This window comes from Aotus nancymaae, unplaced genomic scaffold (genome assembly GCF_030222135.1).
Source record: "Aotus nancymaae isolate 86718 unplaced genomic scaffold, 86718_ANA_hifiasm-v0.15.2.pri h1tg000002l, whole genome shotgun sequence".
Taxonomy (NCBI): Eukaryota; Metazoa; Chordata; class Mammalia; order Primates; family Aotidae; genus Aotus; species Aotus nancymaae.
The window spans coordinates 32035237-32057650 of NW_026988413.1; the positions used below are offsets into that span (position 1 = coordinate 32035237).

At 36.6% G+C, this 22414-nt stretch overlaps 1 non-coding gene across 1 annotated transcript; it reads right to left on the reverse strand.

Moving 5' to 3' along the window:
• Window positions 1-20419: 20419 nt before the first annotated feature.
• Window positions 20420-20523, reverse strand: LOC135274315 (U6 spliceosomal RNA). Its single transcript, XR_010342170.1, has one exon. It is a non-coding gene; the product is annotated as a U6 spliceosomal RNA (small nuclear RNA).
• Between the last annotated feature and the right edge of the window lie 1891 nt (window positions 20524-22414).

Genomic DNA, 22414 nt, shown 5'->3' on the forward strand with positions numbered 1-22414 from the left:
AATTTTGTGTTAGACGTCTTTGAGGCTGAAGCCTTGTAAACATTCTAGTCACTTCAGTATTTAAACATTGAACACCAACGATGTGTAACATCCAAAATATGTGAGATGTCACATAATTGGCCACAGCCTTTGGGTTCAAGTGTCATGACAGTTTGTGCTGTGAAAGCATGCAACATTTTCTTGGTATGGGTGAAATGAAAACTAGTAAGACATCGGCTCACCTTAGGAAACTTGAAATTGAGCATGGGTTTAATGAACAACAGTTTTTAATCAGACAAGACAGTGTACGACAAAGGTATGCGTATGTTAAATGTTTAGATGGTCTATGCCCATTAGCATTAGAAATTAAGAGAATTAGGGAAACTGATTTTATTCAACCTTTATTTTCCTTACCAACTCTTCCACTGCTCAGATTACCAGTATAGGTCTTATTGACTCAAAGACATGAACAATTTTTCTATTTTTAATGTTTCTTTATAATTTTTTATTCACTGTGGTATACCTGGCATACATTTTAGGGGAATTTTATGGTAGAAAATCATATTATATTCTAGAAAAATCCTATAGAAAAGGACACATAGCAAAGATAATAAAATTAAGTTTCCTTGAGGTAAAAGAAAAACCATGTTTTCAGATCCAATTTGAAATTAGAAGCTTATTTAGAAAGGGTGTTTATAATATTATTACACCCAATAGAGAGATGTCTTTTGGGAACAAAAAGGAGGAAACTTCTCATATACATTTTATCTGAGAGAAAGTAATGCTGAAGCAACCTGTTGTTAATCTTTCTCTCAAGATTTACTTCACTTTCCCTAACTTTACTACTGCAATTTATAATTTAATATGCTGTTATCTTGCTCAGTGTTTATTATTGTGGTCAATACATTCTACTTGCTAAAGAGATTCAGTCTTTATTCCTTGCTTTTAATTACATATAAGAACATGGATTTTTGGTTACAGGCATATACATATTTATAGGATAAATAAACCTTACCAGTCACTTCAAACCTTATCCTCAACCTTTGCTCTGAATTTCTGTTTCATAAGAACGAGCACACTGGAAATTGGTTTAATATACAACCCACAGGGTTAGAGTTTTAAGAAGCGATAATTGAAGAAACTGTATTGAAATCATGCATTTCTCTATTTCACAGAGTGCCTGCTGCTGAAGATGCAAAAAGCTTTGAGTGCTTCCTTTTTTTTTTTTCACGTAGAGTGAAAGCAAGTTTATTAAGAAAGTAAAGGCATTAAAGAAGGGCTACTCCATAGGCAGAGCAGCCCTTTGAGTTCCTAATAGCAAATGAAAATAATTATACTAAAATGAAAATAAAGATCTTGAATAGATAAAGTAGTTATCAAGGTTACACCATCAGTGACAAGTCTGGAAATAGTCCCTAGTTTCCCAGTCAATTTTTAGAACTGTTTTGATTCCTAACAAGATGAAAAAGAAAGGTACACCTGGATCAGGAACCTGAGACCACTCAGTGTTTCATAAGGAACAAACAGCATTTGGTCAGGTGTTTAAGAAACACTTTTAAAGTCAACTCACTACAGAATGAGGCTAATTTTTTTTTTTAACACAACATAAATATTAAAAAATCATCCTGTTGAGGTAGTGATTTCAAGGGATATCCCTAAGAAAAATTTTAAGGGATTCTGAAAGTATTTTAGGAAGAATATGAAATTACTATGGGGGAAGGAATGGTGCAATGTTGGGTATTTCTGAGTGGATTAATTAACTTCAAATGCTTTATACAAGAGTGTGATATTTGTCAAATCCTGTAACAGAGTTTCAGGTAGGGATACAGAAAAGTTTTCTAGTGGTCTTCAAATCCACGTTTTTCTCCTTTGATGTGATTTATTATGTGTTATAAAATCCTTGGTTTTGTTACATTTTCCTGTTATCCTATTTACTAAAAATAATTTGCCCACCAAGTGAGCACTTGAAATATCTTTGTGTCTGAGAAATATATTTCAGGGGATTGTAACTCATCTTTTATTATGGTCTACTCTACCTGATATCAAGTAGAATTCCTGCCCCCTGAAACTTTCTATTGTACAATTTGTTTGACTGTAGAAATGTCACCAAATAGGATCAACTATTATTTTTCTCCTGTGGCCTGAGCTCCTTTAGGGAATTGTGCTAGTTTGCTCTTGCTGTTTTAACAAATTACCCCAAATTCAGTGTTTTAACACAAATTTTATCTCAAAAATTATATTATTACAAACTTTGAAGCTATTGTCTTTTAGTTCTGTAACCGAAAGTCAAACACAGGTTTCACTGGGCTAAAATACATTTTTGAGCGGGGCTGTGGTGTTTTCTGAAGACTCCAGAAAAGAATCAATTTCCTTGGCTTTTCAGTTTCTAGAGACCCCCTGCATTCCTTGGTTCATGATTCCCTTCCTCTATCTTCAAAGCCAGTCACATGGCACGTCTTTGACTATTCTTCGTAATCCCGCATCCCTCTAGTGAGCCTCCCTCTTACACAGCTCAGGACCCCTGCAACTACAATAGGCCCACTTGGATAGTTAAGGACAGTTTCCGGTATCAACTTTTTAAACTTAGTCACAATGGCAAAATCCCCGCCCCACAAGGCAGCATATTCATAGGTTCCAGGGGTTAGGATGTGGACGTCTTTGGGAGCCATTGTTCTGCCTACCACAGAGATATTAGCCACAATGACATTTGATGATGTTTCACCTCTGTCGCTTTTACCAGTCTCAACTCCCACCTCTGGGCTGCCTTCTTGTTTATGCTCCCTTAAAATTACAACGGACTGGGCCATACTGAGTGAAGCTTCTTGACTGAATTGAAAGGTATTTCTTTCCTTGCCATTCCTGTTTGTCATCCCTTTCTTATATAATTCAGACATAAGTCCCTGAGAACACTTTTCAACAGTATTGATCACAGTAAAATTCTATTCTTAGCCTAGGATATATGGCTCATCTTTGACCTTGACCCTCACTGGAAGAATTTTTACCTACAAAATCATAAAGAGGAAACTGAAAGCCACTTGAGGGGGAGCTAAAGCAATCATCTAACAGATATAGAGCATTGCTAAAGTATGTTTTACACCAGTATTACTGCAAAATTGTTTTGCTAAATAAAGATTGTGTGTGTGTGTGTGTGTGTGTGTGTGTGTAGCGGTTGTATTTCATAGTCAAATGCACTTCAGAGGGTAAAGAGGCAGTATAGAACAACTGTTAAGAAAACAGATTCTAGATTTGTGTGAAATTGACAAATTACTTAATCTCTGAGTCTTAATTTCCTCATTTGTAAAATACAGGGAGATAAAATTCCTACACTTGAGACTGTTATGAGGACCTAAATGAGTTAGCATTTAGAGTCTTTTGAATAATACATGTTGTACACTAAGTATTGAATAAAGGTTTGTAAAATACAAGAACAAAAGCTCTGAAAGATCAGCTACTGTAAAGTGATCTTTAATTTTGTTTATTTTAGAGTTTTCCAGTGCTGTTTGACTATAGAACTACTTTTTCCCCCAAATAGTATCTATTCACATTCCACAGAAGAACTTTTCTGCAGAAAGCCCTTTGGAAAATACTGATATAATAACATTTTACTTTGTGTATTATTCAATAGTTGTGTACTTTCCAATGATATTTGGGTCTTTATGTTAGGAGGTGCAATTACACTAAAATATAATGCAATGAGGCAAGGGACAGTGTCTCCCTCTAGCAGCTGTCACAGGGCATGTAGTTAACATGCAATAAATATTTGTTAAAAAAAATGAAAATAGAAGACATCTTTTCATTAAAGATCTTAAGTTAGTATGTACTAATCTCTTACATTATACCTGTTTGCAAAGGAATAAGGTACCTTTGTACAAACCTAACTCATTTTTTACCTGTTTACAAGTTTCAATTAGATATTTGTAAATAGCAAAAACTTTATGATTCACTTAAAGACTGAAATATTCATAAACAATTCTGATTTGTTCAAGTGATGTCAGGTTTTGTTAGCTTCTTTATTATGTCTTATAAAAAGCAGATAAGAAACTAAAAGTTGCCAATTATTTTATATAAATCACAAAGAAAATATGGTATGAGCCAGGATCGAAATGAATTTGTTACTCCAAATTAGTGTGAGTAAGCAAGATAGCTCAGCAACGGTATGCTACCTCCATTTTACTTACATAATTCAATTCTAGTTTGCTTTCATTTAGGCTGAATATTTCTATTGTAAGATAACAGAAATATTGGCGTCTAGAATATCCTAGTTGGCAAAGTTCTGGATAACAAAGCTTTTAATGTATTTGATTTAAATTTCTCATCTCTCTAATTTCATTCAATTACTTCTCGTTTGGTCCTTAGTGAAAACAGAAAGCAGCTGTTCATTGCCATCTGCTTAAAATTCGTTCATTTATTTAGGACTATTGGATAACCCATTAGAATCTCTTCTTCAGAATTAATAACCCCAATTGCTTTAGTTATTTCACTTCACTTCAATTGATAAACATTTAGTAAACAACTATTATGGGCTGATACAAAAAAAAAAAAAACTCTACAAACAGCAGAATATAGTATGCTAAGGATAGAGAGCAATATATATATATAGTATATATATAAATTTATATATAAATTTATATATATTTATATAATTTATATATGTATTTATGTATATATATGTGTGTATATATACACACATATATATACATATATACACAATGTGTATATATATATATATTTACATAAATTTCTATCACATAAGCAAAGTTATACCAAATATGAGGGATATATGAAGTACTATGAAATTATAGAGATGGAGAATCTTTGAGGGCTTAGTAGATAACATGCATTATAAACTAGTTATTGAAGATCATATAGAACTTTTGAAAAAAATTATGTGCCAACCTAGCACAGTCTAAATAGCTGGAAGGGGCTAGAATTTCAGTCACGTGCTTCTGATGGTTGAAACAGTATATTTAGGGGTCAAACTCTGAAGAAGTGTAAATACTTAAATGAAAAGTTTTAATAATTTAAGCATGTTTTCAGCGTGTTCAAAATTGAACTTTAAGAAAACTGGAAACAATGTGAGTAATGGATTGACAGGTCTGAATAATCTGAGATAGGAATACCAGTTCAGAGACTATTATTAATTCAGCAGAAAGGTAATGATGGTGATGGCCTGAACTAAGTTAATGAAAAAAAATTTTTTTTTTTTGAGAGGGGGTCTTGCTCTGTTGCCAGGCTGGAGTGCAATGGCGCAATCTCAGCTCACTGCAACCTCCTCCTCCCGGGTTCAAGCGATTCTTCCGCCTCAGTCTCCCGAGTAGCTGGGACCACAGGCGCGTGCCACTATGCCTGGCTTATTTTTTTATTTTTAGTAGAGACGGGGTTTCACCATGTTGGCCAGGATGGTCTCGATCTCTTGACCTCGTGATCTGCCCAGCTAGGCCTCCCAAAGTGCTGGGATTACAGGCGTGAGCCACCGCGCCCGGCGAAAAAATTTTTTTAAATGGATGAACATGTGAGAGGTTTCAGAGGTGAACACAAAAGAGGTCTAAATGTCAAAAGTGATGAAAAGGGAGACAGAATAACTGCAGTAAATACGACAAAAAATAATTAGTCTAAACTATGAATAGCTTGTACAAATTAATAAGCAAAATATGGAGGTACTCATAAATAATTACGCAAAGGATATGAACTGCCAATATAAAACAAGGAAAAACAATGGTTAATATTAATATATTAATAATATTAGTATTATGTTAATTAAGATAAATATCTTAGCTTCAAAATCAGTCATTCAAAAATACATACTTTTTAATGCTGTTAAGTATGTAGAGAAATGGGCCCATTCATACATTGCTAATGGATGTATATTGGTGAAATTAATACCTTATATAAAGAGAAAAAAAAATATTCTGTTTCATCTATTAATTCCACTTCAAAGAAATGACTCCATGTTATTAATTTGAAATAACACAAATATTCATGCCTAAAATGTGTATAACAGCTTAATTTATAATGTTGAAAATTTAAAAATAATATAAATGTCCAATAATGGGAAATAGTTAAGAGAAATATTATACATAACATGAAAAATATGTTTTAAAATGGTCTTAATGACTTGAGAAAAATGTATATTCCTATATTTAGTAAGATGTTTTTACATTTAAGAAAAGGTTTTAAAGATCACAGAAGACTAAGAAGAATGATATCAAAAGTTCGCATTGGTATGAGGTGATGAGATTATGAACCAACATTCCACGTGTTCATACTTCACAGTATTTACCTAAGCTTCTCAAAAAATCATGCACCGTTTTTAAATCAGCAAAACATTTGAGAACAGTGTAAATACTTGTTTGCTGAATATATCAAATCCTGCAGTGAGTAAGGGGAGCAAATTGGCCAAGGAGAAAGTCATTGGTGACTTTCAGGTAGGGTGTGAACCGTCCTGGATGTAGAATGAAAGCTATGCACTGAGAAGAGTTGGAGGGTCTTAGAGCAGACAGCAGAGAGGCTCTGCACCCGGCAAGCCCTGTACACTCTAAGTATTAAAGTTGTTGGCAAATGAAGAGTGGCAGCTAGAATGAGACTTGGCATAGAAAGCAGGGCTCAACAAAGGTTTGTTTTTAAAATAAAGGACATTGAAGAACTTATGTTACCTGATGCTGGGATATAGTCCTAGTAGTGAAAGAATTGGAGTGACAGAAGGTCAATTAAAGAGGCCTCTTTGGCTGGGTGTGGGGTGGCTCATGCCTGTAATCCCAGTAATTTGGCAGGCTGAGGCAGGTAGGTCATTTGAGTCCAGGAGTTCAAGACAAACCTAGGCGACATGGCAAAACCCCATCTCTACTATAAATACAAAAATTCACCCAGTGTGGTGGCACACGCCTGTGGTCTCAGCTACTCAAAAGCCTGTGGTGAAAGGATGGCTTAAGCCTGGGAGGTAGAGGTTGCCGTGAGCAGAGATCGCTCCACTGCACTCCAGCCTGGGCAATAGAGCCAGACCCTGTATATATATATATATTTTTTAAAAAATCCCTCTCCTGTTCTCAGATGTCAATTATTTACTAAATTCAGTTAACTATTTTGCTAGAATAAAAAATTCACATACATTTGTGAATTAAGCACATTATTAAAAGAACCTTTTCATTTATGAGTTTGTCCTTTTACTCCAAAACTGCAGGATAGACTACTTAATCTTTAGATACTAAATTATCTATTTTCATTTCTTTTTTTTTTTTTTTTTTGCCAGAGATGAGCGTGAAAAAAATGAATAAAAGAGACCTAAAACTTTTCAATGTGTACTAATAGGTTTTATATCACCCAGTTCTTGCATATGATCAAAATATAAATTTCATAACATGATTGATAAACTATCTGTGATGTTTGGCTTTTTTCCCTCTGATTTTTTATTTCAAATTAATCATAGTTTTAAAAATAATTTTAATTGACAAATAATAATTATATATCCTTATGGGGTACAATGTGATGTTTTGATATATTTGGAATCATTATGGAACGATTGAAACAAATTAATTAACAAATCCATTCATACTTACCATTTTTGTGTGTGTGGTGAAAAATTTTTTCTTTTTTGTCTTTTTTGAGATGGAGTTTCGCTCTTGTTACCCAGGCTGGAGTGCAATGGCGCCGTCTCGGCTCACCGCAACCTCCATCTCCTGGGTTCAGGCAATTCTCCTGCCTCAACCTCCTGAGTAGCTGGGATTACAGGCACGCACCACCGTGCCCAGCTAATTTTTTGTATTTTTAGTAGAGACGGGGTTTCACCATGTTGACCAGGATGGTCTCGATCTCTTGACCTCATGATCCACCCGCCTTAGCCTCCCAAAGTGCTGGGATTACAGGCATGAGACACCATGCCCAGGCCGGTGAAAACTTTTTTACTCTGAATGTTGGCCACAATGTAATGGCTTGCCAGTCAATCATCAGATTCTTAGTAAAAGAGTCCCTATTTTGTGAGCATAGTTCTAGCCATGTGCTGGAAACACAGTGGTGGATGAGGTTAACAGAGTCCTGCTTTAATGGAGTTTACAGTCTATTGGGAAGATGACCATTAAACAATGAGTGTGATGATGAGTATAAGATTCTATAATAGGGGTGCATCCTGCTGTGGTAATCATGAGGAAGTGATATTAAAGCTGAAGTCTAAAGAATGAGTAGAGGCCGGGCGCGGTGGCTCAAGCCTGTAATCCCAGCACTTTGGGAGGCCGAGGCGGGTGCATCACGAGGTCAAGAGATCGAGACCATCTTGGTCAACATGGTGAAACCCCGTCTCTACTAATACAAAAAAAAAATTAGCTGGGCACGGTGGCGCGTGCATGTAATCCCAGCTACTCAGGAGGCTGAGGCAGGAGAATTGCCTGAACCCAGGAGGCGGAGACTGCGGTGAGCCGAGATCGCGCCATTGCGCTCCAGCCTGGGTATCAAGAGCGAAACTCCGTCTCAAAAAAAAAAAAAAAAAAAAAAAAAAAGAATGAGTAGAAGTCAGTAGACCAAGATGACAGAAGAGTTTCAAAGTAAACTAAATATACCAAGAGCCTGAGGTAGAAGGGAGCCTGAAGTGTAGACTCATTAAGAAACTGAGAGATTATCAGCATGTTGGGAGTGGGAGAGATGAGGCTGAATGTAGGTGAAACTGAATCATAGATCATGTTAATAATGTTGCGTTTAACCCTAAAGGCATTGAGAATTCCCTGGAAAAAGTCACCTTAGAAAGTGGTATGAACAGATTAGAGTTTTTTTTTGTTTTTGAGACAGGGTGTCACTCTGTCACCCAGGCTGGAGTACAGTAATATGATTACAGCTTACTGCAGCCTTGGCCTCCTGGGTTCAAGTGATCCTCCCACCTCAGCCTCCCAAGTGACTGGGACTACAGCCATGCACCACCATGCCAAGATATTTTTAAAAAATTTTTTGTAGAGGCAGGATCTCACTTTGCTGCCTATTCTGGTTTCCAGGTCCTAGGTGCCTCGGCCATTTAACAATTTTAAATAGTATTCTGACTGTAGTAAAGGGCAGAATGCAGATGGGCAGTGGCAGGAAAAGCTGACTTGAGAAGAATGTGAACATCCTCCAGGAGGAAGGTAGGAAATACAGTTAACAAGACTTGTGGCACCAATAAAATGTGAGCCATGTGTGTAATTTTACATTTAAAGAAAAAAAAAGTGAGATTAATTTTAACAATCTATTTAATGTAACCTAATAAACCCAAATTTTAATTTCAACATGTAATCAATATTTTAAAATATTAGTAAGATATTTTATAATCTTCAAAATTCAGAGTGTAATTTATATTTACAATATATTTCAATTTGGACTAGTGCCTTTCAAGAGCTCTATGGTCAAATATGGCTAGTGGCTAAATATTCGGAGGAGCTGCAAGTGTAGATCCTGACTGTAATGCTTGGCTTGATAGCTCTTATAATCCTCAATAAACTAATAGCTTGCTCTGTGTACCTCATTGCATCATTGTAATGACTAAATGAAGTAATGTACATGAAAATAAATGACGTTCAACAAAGTATTATTTAATATGAGGAACTGGTAGTTGTCCATGTAGGCATTGTCTTTATGATGGTAAAATAAGAAGTAATTTATACAAACCAGTGAGAAAAAACTTTTAGCTTTACTTTTTATAATAAAGACGGAAAATAAAAAACAATTGTTAGTTTACTGTAGACAAACCATACTTTAAAATCATTGACATGAATTGCATCCTTAGGTAAAATATAGGCAATAAAAAAAGTACATAAAACTATGCTTTAATGGCAGTAATATTTTGGTTTCAGAAAAAAAGGTGACCTATTGGAGCAAAATAAATTGTGGCATAGTATTATTTTTCATGTTCTATTAGTTTTCATGAACAACTCTTTTACTGTGTCTGAATACATTAAATCTCCAGCAAACACTACAGAGAAACCTGTTACCATTAATATTTGTAATGTCTCTATAAAATGATTTATTTTAGAAACTGAAATAAGACTTTTTCCTTTAGTAGAGGTCACAGAAAATGCTCAGGCTGCTTTTGATCATGGATACCTGGCTGATAAATTAAAATAGTCGACACATCAAACCAATTTACAGATGTTTTATTCTTTTTAACTCTATGGGAATTTTCCCCTAGACACATCAGAGGAGAATTTAGCTCAAGGCAACTGATTAATCAATAATCTGGTTCTCTAGGCAGTTTCTCTATTAGGGAATGAACCTGTTTAACTAGAGCAGCATAATTGAACTGTGGGCAGCATATTGGGAGTTATCTACTTTTGCTCATTGTAGTTGTAGTTGGTGATTTTTTTTTTAATGCAATTCTAATCAAGCCACTTTTCTGTTTACCACATTGCAAAAACTCCTCATGCTTTTAGATCAAGACCATAGTCTTAAGGTGATCCACATGGCTCTGCACAGTATACCTACATCTCCACATTCATCTTGCACCTCGTCCCCTGCAACTCTGTCTCCATTTCTGCCCCTTTGCACAGTATACCTACATCTCCACATTCATCTTGCACCTTGTCCCCTGCAACTCTGTCTCCATTTCTGCCCCTTTGATCTACATACACACTCCCTGCTCTCAGCATTGTAGCCTAACTGGCCTTCTGTGGTTCATCAGGTATGCAATATTTGCTCCTGCCAGAACCTTTTCATAAGCCATTTCCTTGTTTGGAATAATTTGTTTCTACACCCTGCTTTTTGCCTTTTTTTGAGATAAAATAAAAAGTTTAATTTTTATTTCACATGCAATTATAAGAAGTGATACAGACAGATCCCATGTTTTTTCTTATCTGGTTTCCTAATGGTACGTCTTGCAAAGTATAGTTTACTATTATAACTAGAACCCTGGTCTGATTGCTATATGTGATATGTGTCAAAACACTGTTATGTACCTGATATTTACAATTAATACATACTAATTTTAACAAGCTAAGAACAATTAAGTAAAAGAAGTTAGAAAATGATGAAACAGAAAACCAAACACTGTGTATTCTCACTCACAAGTGGGAGTTGAACAATGAGATCACATGGACACAGGGAGAAGAACATCACACACCAGGGCCTGTCGGAGAGTGGAGGGCAAGGGGAGGGATAGCGTATGGAGTAATACCTAATATACATGATGGGTTGATGGGTGCAGCAAACCACCATGGCATGTGTTTACCTATGTGACAATCCTGCACATTCTGCACATGTATCCCAGAACTTAAAGTATAATTAAAAAAAAAAAAAAAGAGATAGAAAACTCAGTCTTTAATCTCAAGGAAAAAAATTAAAAATAAATAAGTAAATAAAAAGAAGTTGGAATAAAAGATGCAGAATATTTCATCACCACAAAGATCTCTAATGTTGCCGTTCAGCAATTGCACTCCCTACTAACCTCCGGCAACCACTAATGTGTTCTCCGTTTCTATAAATGGTCATTTCAAGAATGTTATATAAATTGAATCGTGGAATGTGTAATCTATAGGGACTGGCTTTTTTTCTGTTAGCTTAATTCTCTGGAGATTCATCCGAGTTGTTAGCGCCTCAGTTGTTTGATGGTTTTTTTTATCGTGGATGCATCACTGTTTGTTTAGCCATTCACCCACTGAAGGACATATAGATGTTTCTATTTGTGAACTATCACTTATTAACGTGCTATAAACATTCACATAATGTTACAGTGTAAACAGAAGTCTTTATTTCTCTGTGATAAATGCCCAGAAGTTCAGCTGCTTGTTGGTATGGTAGTTTCACGTTAGATATTTAAACTACCTTCCAAACTGTTTTCCAGAGTGACTGTGCTATTCTTCATTAGTACCAGCAAGGTATGAGTGATCTAGTTTCTCTGCATCCTCACCAGCATCTAGTCTTGCCACAAATTTTTATTATAGCCATTCCATTAGGCGTGTAGTAATATCTTCTGATTTTAATTTCCATTTTCTTCTTTTTTCTTTTCGTTTTTTCTTTCTTTTTTTTTTTTTTTTTGAGACGGAGTTTCGCTCTTGTCACCCAGGCTGGAGTGCAATGGCGCAATCTCGGCTCACCGCAACCTCCGCCTCCTGGGTTCAGGCAATTCTCCTGCCTCAGCCTCCTGAGTAGCTGGAATTACAGGCACGCGCCACCATGCCCAGCTAATTTTTTTTTTGTATTTTTTTTTAGTAGAGACGGGGTTTCAGCATGTTGACCAGGATGGTCTTGATCTCTTGACCTCGTGATGCACCCGCCTCGGCCTCCCAAAGTGCTGGGATTACAGGCGTGAGCCACCGCGCCCGGCCTTAATTTCCATTTTCTTAATGGCTAGTGATCCTGAATATCCTTTCATATACTTATTTGCTATTTGTATGTCTTCTTTAAAATATTTCTTCATGTCTTTTGCTCATGCTCTAATTAAATTGTTTGATTTTGTCCTGGTGAGTTTTGAAAGCCCTTTATATATTCTAGATAGCTTATTGAATATGTGGTTTGAGTCTCTCACTCTGTAGTCTTTGTTTTCATCTTCTTAACAAGGTCTTATGCTGCACAAAAAATTTTAACCTTGATAAAGTCCAATTTATCAATTTTTCCTTTTATGGATCATGCTTCTATATTAGGTTTAAAACTCTTCACCTAAGCTTACAGCCTGAATATTTTCTTCTATGATTTTTCCAAAAGTTTTATAGATTTATGTTTTACTTTTAAGTTTGTGGTCTGTTCTGAGTTAATTTTGTGTTAGTTGTAAGGGTTATCTTACTGCCTATGAATGTGTCGTTGCTCTAGCACTATTTGTTGAAAAGACCGTCTATCCTTGATTGAATTGTGAGAGTCAATGTAGTCAGATTTAGTTCCATGTCACCTCTACTGAGAACCCTTCTCTGACTTCTCTTAGGACCTAAGGCGATTGAATACTAAAGTCTCTCTATATAGAAGCATGCATTTCTATCCTTTCCAGTGTGTATCTTAAAATCAAAATGTAAACAAATTGGACTAATTATTTGTTTATTATACCTCCTTCATTAGATTCTAAGCTTTATGTGGGTCTGATTATAGCTGGTTTTTTTTTTCTTCCTTTTTCTTTTTTTTTTTTTGAGACAGAGTCGGAGTGCAGTGTCATGATCTCGGCTCACTGCAACCTCTGACTCCGTGGTTCAAGAGATTCTCCTGCCTCAGCCTCTCGAGTAGCTGGGATTATAGGTAGCGCCACCAGGCCCAGCCAATTTTTTGTATTTTTAGCAGCGGTGGGGTTTTACCATGTTGGCTAAGGTGGTCTCCATCTCCTGACCTCATGATTTCTCCACTTCGGCCTCCCAAAGTGCTGGGATTACAGGTTGTGTTTTAACTACAATTTTATTTGCGGTGCTTAGCACTCTGCCTGGACATTAATAGATTCTTAATAATATTTATGAAATAAATAAGGCAAGGCAATGTAATAAAACACAAAGGGCTGTAGTTGGGCAGTTAGACTTTACCATTTTGCCAGATGTGTAATCTTTATAAGTCTCCTTTGTCCTTTACATTATATTTTTTATATGCTGATATTAAGTATGTAACAAGCACAAATCTTCATAAAATGTGTGGCACAATGACAACCAATAGCTCTTAGCCCCTGAAACTATAGTCTTGCTTTTTTTTTTTTTTTTTTGTATCTTTGGTGACAAGCACATTTCTCAGGATGTGGTGAAAATTAAATAATTGTTGAATGAAATTAAATGGATAAGCTTGTTATTATTTAATGGGACTAATATAAAGTTTCTGATGTAAGCATACATCCAGAAAAATGTAAATTAAAGTTATAAAAATTTAGATAGGAATATAATTTTTCTTAGAAAGCAAAAACCTATTTTATCATGGACAGTTCACCCTTGAGCTAGAACAACAAGTTGAAACTGATAAATACATTTTCAAGGAAAGAATACAAATGCTGTGTAATAACAGCCACAGAAAGTTACAAGGACATCTAGAAACAAAAAGAATGTGAACTCTATTTAGATGTGACAAGTCCTCTGAAGGAGTAGTGAAAAGAATTTTTGCAATTTTACCTCTTCCTGAGTCAGGTACAAAGAACAAAGAAAAGTAGCATTTGCTTGCTTAAGTATCAAGATATGTACTTAGCATTGGACATGGCAGAGAAAGCTTTCTCATGAAAAGGGATTTACAGCCTTCTGTCGACCTCTTCTTGAGCAGCTCACGTTTGTGTCATGAACTTATAACACTGTGACTATAAGAAGGTTATGCCTGGGTAAAAGGTGCCTATTGAATTTTTAGGAACATGATATATATAGGATGCTAGATGCTTCCAGCTACTGAGAAGGCTGCAACATATAGTTGTGAGTTAGATAAAAGCACAGGGAAACTCATAACATATCTGGTTCAGATGTGAGTGAAAGGGGGTTGATAGTGAAACAGGAGGTCACCAGTTAATCTGTATAAATGATGATAAATATTTATCTAGGCCAAGCGTGGTGGCTCACATGCGTAATCCCAGCACTTTGGTAGGCCAGGGCGGGTGGATCCTTTGAGCCCAAGAGTTCAAGACCAGAGTGGGCAACATGGCGACTCCCCATCTCCATCAAAAATACAAAAATTAGCTGGTCTCATAACCTGGTCTCAAAAATAAGTAAATAAATACAAATTAAAAAATTTTTTGCTAACATATACATGTACCAGGAAGGCATTTTTCTATGAGTTTTACATGTATTAAATCATTTGCCCTATTGGGACTAATGTTTATATGAAGATATTCATATCAGGATATAGAAGTTATGCTAGTCTGCTAGTCCTGTGTACATGCTGCCTTTCCAGGGGTGGGTGGGGGTGGGTGTGTGCCTAGGATGGGAGAACAGATATCTTACACTCACTCCAGTGCTTCCTGCTGCAGGCTGCTTTGTGTCCCCCCATACCCTTCAACTGTTGCCATTCATATGTTGAAGTTTTAACCTCCAGTACACTAGAACATGATCTGATTTGGAAATAGGGTTATTGTGGATGTAATCAGTTAAGATGTGGGCATATAGAGGTAGGTGGACCCATAATCCAATATGTCTACTTTCCAGTGTACATAGATGCGCATATGGAGGGAATGCCATGAGAACATAAAGGCAGTCATATATTAGCCATCCGTAAGCCAAGTAGGCAGGCCTGGAACAGATCCTGCCCTCATAGTCCTCAGAGGGAACCAACTTGTCAACATCTTTATTTTAGACCTCTAGCCTTCAAAACTGTGAAACAATAGATTTGTGTTGGTTAACCTACCCAGTTTGTGGTACTTTGTTATGACACCCTTAACAGACTAATACACTCTCTCTGGAGCAGTAATCTTTATAATTTTGGAGGTTATGTATCCTTTTGAAAATATTTAAAAAGAACAAAAGTAACAATAGAGGCTCTTACCGGAAAAATCTCATGCCCATAATTTATGTACAATTTCAGGAGGTTCATAGTTGCTCTGAAGTTCATTTCTAGACCCCACCCTGCCCCAGACCAGGCTGAGAACCTTTGCCCTAGAGTCAATGCCATGTCACCCATCCACTTTATTAAGTAGTGCCTCCTGAATATAATGGTCCTGAATGGAACATTTCCCACTAAAAGAACCATGCTTTAGTGTATGACAACATACTACAGTAACAGTAATGGAAGAAATTATGACTGTTGTAAGGAGCTTGTCTCATGGAGCTGTGACTCACATCCCAGTACTCAACTGCCTTAGAAATACTATGGACCCTTCCACAGCCTCCAGTAAAAACATACAGCTACTTTTCCCTGTGTCTTTTTTTTTTTTAACCTTTTTAGTTAAAAAATATTTCTTTTATAATTGCTGCGTGTAATTTGCAGGGCCAAGATTAGACATAGGTAGGGTTAACTTGTTACTGTTGTGCATGCTCTGTGGGAAGACATTGAGCTCAAAATGACTACAGCTGTTCTTTCATATCAGCAGGGAGTTGGTACAGGACCCTTGAGGATACCAAAATCTGCAGATGCTCAAGTCCCTTATAAAAAACGGCATAGCATTTTCATACAACCTATGCAATTCTCCTGTGTAATTTCAATCATCCCTACCTTACTGATGTTACTTAATACAATGTATGTAATGTTATGTAAATAACCTTATACTGTATTTTAAAGTCTGTATTTTTTTTTTATTATTGTATTGTTATTTTAAAAAACATTTTCTGTCTGTGGTTGGATGAACCCATGGATACAGAGGCTGACTGTACTTCTATTTCTGTTTACAACTAGAAATATAACTGGAGGAGGATATGTTTAAAAGTGGCAGCAAGGAGACTGAGGAAGGAGTTCCAGGACAGGGGGGTTCTCGTAGAGAAAATGGGGGAAAGCTAACACTCACTGTGCTTCTTTCCCACCTTGCTTAGCACTGAGAGTGTTTCACATCCCGAGTCCCCCTTAGTGTTTTCCGTATGTATTAGGTTGAAAAGCATTATGAAGAGAATGATAAGAACACCTGACTACATCTTTCTTTCAGTGTTTATAGCTGTTTCTTGCGGTCAAGAGTTGGCTTTCTCTTTCCGCCCAAATAAGCCATCTCTCTGTTGTTGTGCTTGAGACTCTGGAACACAGTCTGTCTCCTGTTGTCATTTTCCAGCCCCAGGTAACACCTGCCCATGTCATGCATGGCTTCATGTTAATTTTGAAGAACACTTTCCACCTGTGTTAATACAATTTTTCTCTGTCATTCACTTTGAGGAAGAGATATCCTGTCCTGATATTGCCAATGCCACTCAAATATTGAGCCAGAAGAGTGACTCTGTTGTTCAGATGTCATTATTATCATCAAATAGACATCAAATACAGTCTGGAGGATAATCTTGCCTATAAGCTGAATGAGATTTCAGAAAGCCCAGTTGCTTCTGACATTTGCTGCCACAGGATAGCGGGATCATCGTTTAGGATTTTTCCTCTCTTGTGGATCTTTCCTCATACTAGCCTCTTGGTCTGGGATGCTCAGTTATTTGTGCCAATCAAAATTCTGCTGACTTTTTACAACTTAATACACATGGCACCTTTAAAAAGCCCTTCTGGATCTGTCAGCTGAATGGAATTTCTACATTTTGCAATCTCTCCTCAGTCATAGGCATTATACTCCTAGTCCATTTATTTATGTCCACCCAATGGATTGTCAGGTTCTAAGGACACTTGGCCTTGTCCGGGACTGCACATATGGTGCTTGCAGTAGCTGCACTGGCTTTTTTTAAATGAAGAGTTTTAGTATCTGAATACTTGGTTTTCTTAGATCAATCAGAATTTGGATTGGCTTTTGAATTCGAGGTGGAAAGTGGTTTGCTGGATGCAAAACTGAAGAATGTAGGCAAAGGAACATCATAGGAGAAGCCAGTCAATATAAATTACTGAGATCTTATACTATGCAGTGAAAATGTAATAGGTGAGTAAAAGATGGGATTATAGAGCATGGTGGAGGAAGTCAGATGGAACCTCAGGGAACACTTAGAAAAAGTTAAAGGTTGTAAAATATTTAGATTTATATAGTAATTTTCTTTCAAGAAAGTTAAAGGAATTACGGCAATAAAGACAGAGGTCAAACTATAGCTTCCATATTTCATATCATCAGGGACAACACAATGCCTGATGCCAAGTAAGAATTCAGTTAGGCCGGACACGGTGGCTCACGCCTGTAATCCCAGCACTTAGGGAGCCCGAGGCGAGTGGATCACGAGGTCAGGAGTTTGAGACCAGCCTGACCAACATGGTGAAACCTCATCTCTACTAAAAATATAAAAATTAGCTGCGCGTGGTGGCACACGCCTGTAATCCCAGCTACTCGGGAGGCTGAGGCAGGAGAATTGCCTGAACCTGGGAGGCAGAGGTTGCAGTGAGCCAAGATTGTGCCACTGTACTCCAGCCTGGGTGACAGAGTGAGACTTTGTCTCAAAAAGAATAAAAGAAAAAAAGAAAAGAATTCAGTTAATATCTGTGGGATAAATTTTTAAACCTGAATATTTTGGGGAAAAAGGTTTTGTTAGAGAAGGGCGACTATGGTTGTAAGAAGGAAGGCAGAGAAAACCAAGACTGGCATCTGCATTAACATTTTTTTAGCCTTCCTCAACTTAAGGAAGATATACTGGGGGAGGGAAGGCCAGGGTGAGAGCTGATCAGAGGATAAATCTTCCCTGGTAAAGAGATGAGTATGATATTTGTTCAAATGCAAACTATTATTAGCAGCTCTAATCAGTTCAACTATCGAGGTAGCAGATCCCTCGACAGAAACTTGAGGTTTACATCTGCTGTACCTCAGCAAGCTTTTGAAATGAATCTTAAATAGAGATAACTTTTCAAGACCTGCCTCTCAGGCTGTCTTAAATCAAGACAACCACTCCTTCCTTTTGGTCTGTCGTTTGAAAAGGAAATACTCTGAATATGCCATAGTGATTAACCCTAAAGTAATACTGACAGCATTCTTTTCCGGCTGTAATGAGAAGAAGGCCCAACAGCGACTACATGAATTGGTACAAAGGAAAACGAAATGAAGGTGAAAGCAGAGAAGAGTAACAGCCCAGATTGCAATCATTTGTTCAGTACATATTTATCAAAAACCTACTATGAGCCAGTAAGTAGCCCTGAGGTGGGAAATGCATTGGCATGTTTGGAAATAATAAGGAAGATTTGGCTTAGATCAATGAGAGATGGGAGGAGCAGATGATAAGAGGTAACATCTGGAAGATGGCTAGGGTTAGACCAGGGGGCTGCAAGCAGTTTGACTTTAAGTGTGTTATCTAGATCCTGGAAGGTTTTGAGTAAAGCAGTGGTATAGTCTGATTTTGTTTTTAAAAGCTCTGGCTGCTCTGTAGAGAATGAGCCATAGAAGGGCAGAAACGGAAGCAGGGACATTGGGGAGAAGACTACTGCACCCTTTGAGTAACAGTTGATGATGGCTTACACAAGGCTGGTAGCAGGGGGTTGAATGACTGGATTTCGGAAATGTTTTTATACATAGTTGGCAAGGCTTGCTGATAGATTTATTGCATGAGAGTGGGAGAGTTATTTAAGAATAACTTCTGGGTTTTTGGAATTTGCAACTAAATCAAATAGAGACGTTTGGAAGGAGCAGGCTCTAGAGGGAGCTATTAAGACTGTGGCTTTGGGCAAATGCCTTGTAGACACCCAATGTAGATGACAAATATGCTGTTGGATATATAAGTCTGTGGTGGCAGGGCTGGATATGTGCATTTGGTATTCATTGGCACAGAGATGGTATTTGCATGAGGAGACTGGATGAGAGCGATAAAGAATGTATTGATGGAAAAGGAAATGGAACCCTGAACTGAGTGGAGCACCATGGCACATAGAAATTAGAAAGAGGAAAAGGAGACAGCAAAGAAGACTGGGAACGAAAGACTTGTTAAGAAACAGAAAAATTAAGATAATAGAGTGTTAAAACCACATCAATGAGGCAGCGAGTGTATCAAATGCTGCTAGCAGGTTGAGTAAGATGAAGGTTGAGAATTGATCACTGGGCTCAGCAAGGTGGAAGCATTAATAAATTGAAGTGTGTTGAGTAGAGAGCAGGAGGTGAGAAAGTTGAAATAATAACTCTTTTAACTAGTTTGAGCTATAAAAGCAAGCAAAGCAATGGGAAGTTGGTTAAAAAGAAAAAAGGAAAAATGTATCCGTTGCAAAAGAAAGGAATGTAAAGTTTAAGAATATGGATGTAGCTAGAAGACAAATTGAAATTGAAAATATGAGACTGTTATCTTAAGATTGCAAAAAAAAAAAGGGGGAAAACAATTTTAGTTTTTTTTCCAAAAGCATGTATCACCATACTTGTTGCTTGATGAATGAAAACTACAACAGGACTTGTAAACTCTCACTTGGTGGAGATTTGTTTCTGTGTTTTATGCTTACTTACAAGTTGTTTAAATCAGTAATTTTTGTCGGTAGAAACACTTTCTAGTCAATTCTGTGCAGAAAAATAAACAACAGAAGAACATTTAAAACGTTTTACATTACTGTTTAGGCATCAACCTGAAACACAATTACACTTTGATTACTATCTCTTGTCTAGCATATCTATGAGTATAAAAAATACAACAGTGGCAAATTAACAGGTGATTCTACTTATATTCTTATGTGCTGTTATGTAATAGCATAAATAAACAAACAAAACCCAGCTTGCTCTTTTCAATGTCTTCAGATTGCAGTATTCAGAATTTCAATGCTGTATTTCCCTCTACCTTGCTTAGTAACTGTGGAACAGCCAGTTAGCCATTCTACTACCATATAAATATGTAAAATTGTCCACAAAGGACCAGTACTTTAAGAGCTTGGAATCCTCTTAATAAAGCAGTTTTAATATTCATTTTGCTAATATTTTCTATTATAGTAAAATGCACACAAAAATAACATTTTAACAAATTTTCAGTGTACAGCTCAGGGATATTAAGTATGTGCATATTGTTGTGCAATAATCACTGCCATCCATATCTAGAACTCTTTTTATAAAAGTATGGAAAGCTTCATCAATTTGCATGTCATTTTTGTGTAGGAGCAGTGCTAATCTCTGCTTCATTCTAATTTTAGTATTTGTGATGCCAAAGCGAGTACTTTTAAATGCACATTTTAAAGAAAACATTTATTTACAAAGAAGGAAAAAGAAACTGTGACGTTGAAAGACAATAATAATCTTTTGATGATTATTATCAAAATCAGGCTTAGATCAATTCCATAAAGCTCCATACCAGGATATTGGGGCATGGAGAGTGACTGTCACGTTCTTCCATAAAATGTCCTTTGATTCTACACTTAGAGGCAAAATATAGAGATGGATTGTCTGATCTAAAATGAATATTGCTATATTTTTCTAATTTTCTGGTTGAAGATGAAAAACTGAAAAATAATTCAAACTCAGATTGAGTTTTTCTATATGCCAGACATTGTTCTAAATAATTTATACATGTTATTCACTTTAACAAGAACATAATGCAATAATTTTCTTATTTTCATTTTAAAGATAATTAAAACTGGATTGAAATGGTATAATTGATTACTCAAGGCCACATAATCAGTAAAGGGTAGGTGAAAGAAGCAGCTGTAGGTTGGCCTGACTCCACACTCCTTGCTCTTAACCTCTGTGTTCTGTTGTGTTCTATCTCTTTTTTTAAAAAGGATAGCAGGCCATGCCTGCTCATATTTTTTAGATTTATGGCCTTAGTCTCCCCAAATCATTCTGTTTTTATTAATATATTATTTTTTCTTTTGCAAACAAACATTTGTGTGGTAGACAATAATACTTCCCTGATCATGGTTTGAAGTTGTGTTCTCACAATTACTTCTAAGTGTTTTCTCTGTTGATTTTAAAGCTACTTCATTGAGTTATGTTTGACATACAAAAAGCTGTACATATTTAATGTAAACCAACTTTATGAGTTTGAAGATAAGTATCACCTGTGGAAGCATCACCACAATCTATGCCATTTACTTGTCCATCAAATCCAAGTTTCCTCCTGCCCTCTTATTTATTATTACTATTATTTGTGATAAGAACACTTAACATAAGATCAATCCTCTTAGCAAATTCTAAAATATGTAGTACAATATTGTTAACCATAGTCTATGCTGTGCAGTAAATCTCTAAGACTTATTTCTCATGTATAATTGAAACTTCGTATCCTTTGACTATACCTTCTGTCCTTCTTACTGCCAGCTCCTGGCAACAGATTTGTGGGTTTTAGGGTATGGAGGAAGATTTTTATCAATGTCCTTTGGTGCAGTCTCTCTATATTCATGCTTGTAATTTGCTGATTTCTGAAATTATGCCTTTGAAATTAAAACATTTCTTGAAATAAAACTGCTGTGCCAGAAGACATCCTATAGAACCCAGTTCAGCTCTTACAAACATTCCTGCATCTACGTTCTGATTCTAACACCTGTTATGCACTAAAAGATATATCTATTTCCAGAATTTATTCAAATGGAACTTTACTACCATATGCTGTGTTATTCGGGAAGTCTTAAATATTTGTAAGCTGTTGGTGAGTTTTCTGCTTATTTAGACTTTGTTTTGTGGGCTTTCCTCGCACAGTATGCACCCCCGCCCCCACCCCGCTGTTACTAGGTGCTCTCTGCTGTCGTTAGGTGGAAGCAGTGTGGTTGGGAAGACACCTGACTGAAGTTTCACTTTGGCTCTCTCACTTGTTGTATGTAATGTGTTATTATGGTCAACTTTTTCCAGTCTCCAAGCTTATAGGCAGTAGGAATTTCAGACTTACAATCAAGTAGATATTTAATAGCTGAGTAGAAATATATTTCATGTTTGTTAGGAGAAGTGGCAGAGAGGATTGGGAAATAGCTTTTATTTTGTCCCAATCAAATATCAATGGTGATAAAGAAACTGATCTGAGGTCCATGTTTCTCTCATCTCTCTTCCTTCCCTTTTCTCCCCTGAGCCTCTACCCCAAGCAGGCCTGACCAACCACCGCCCCATGGATATAGTTGG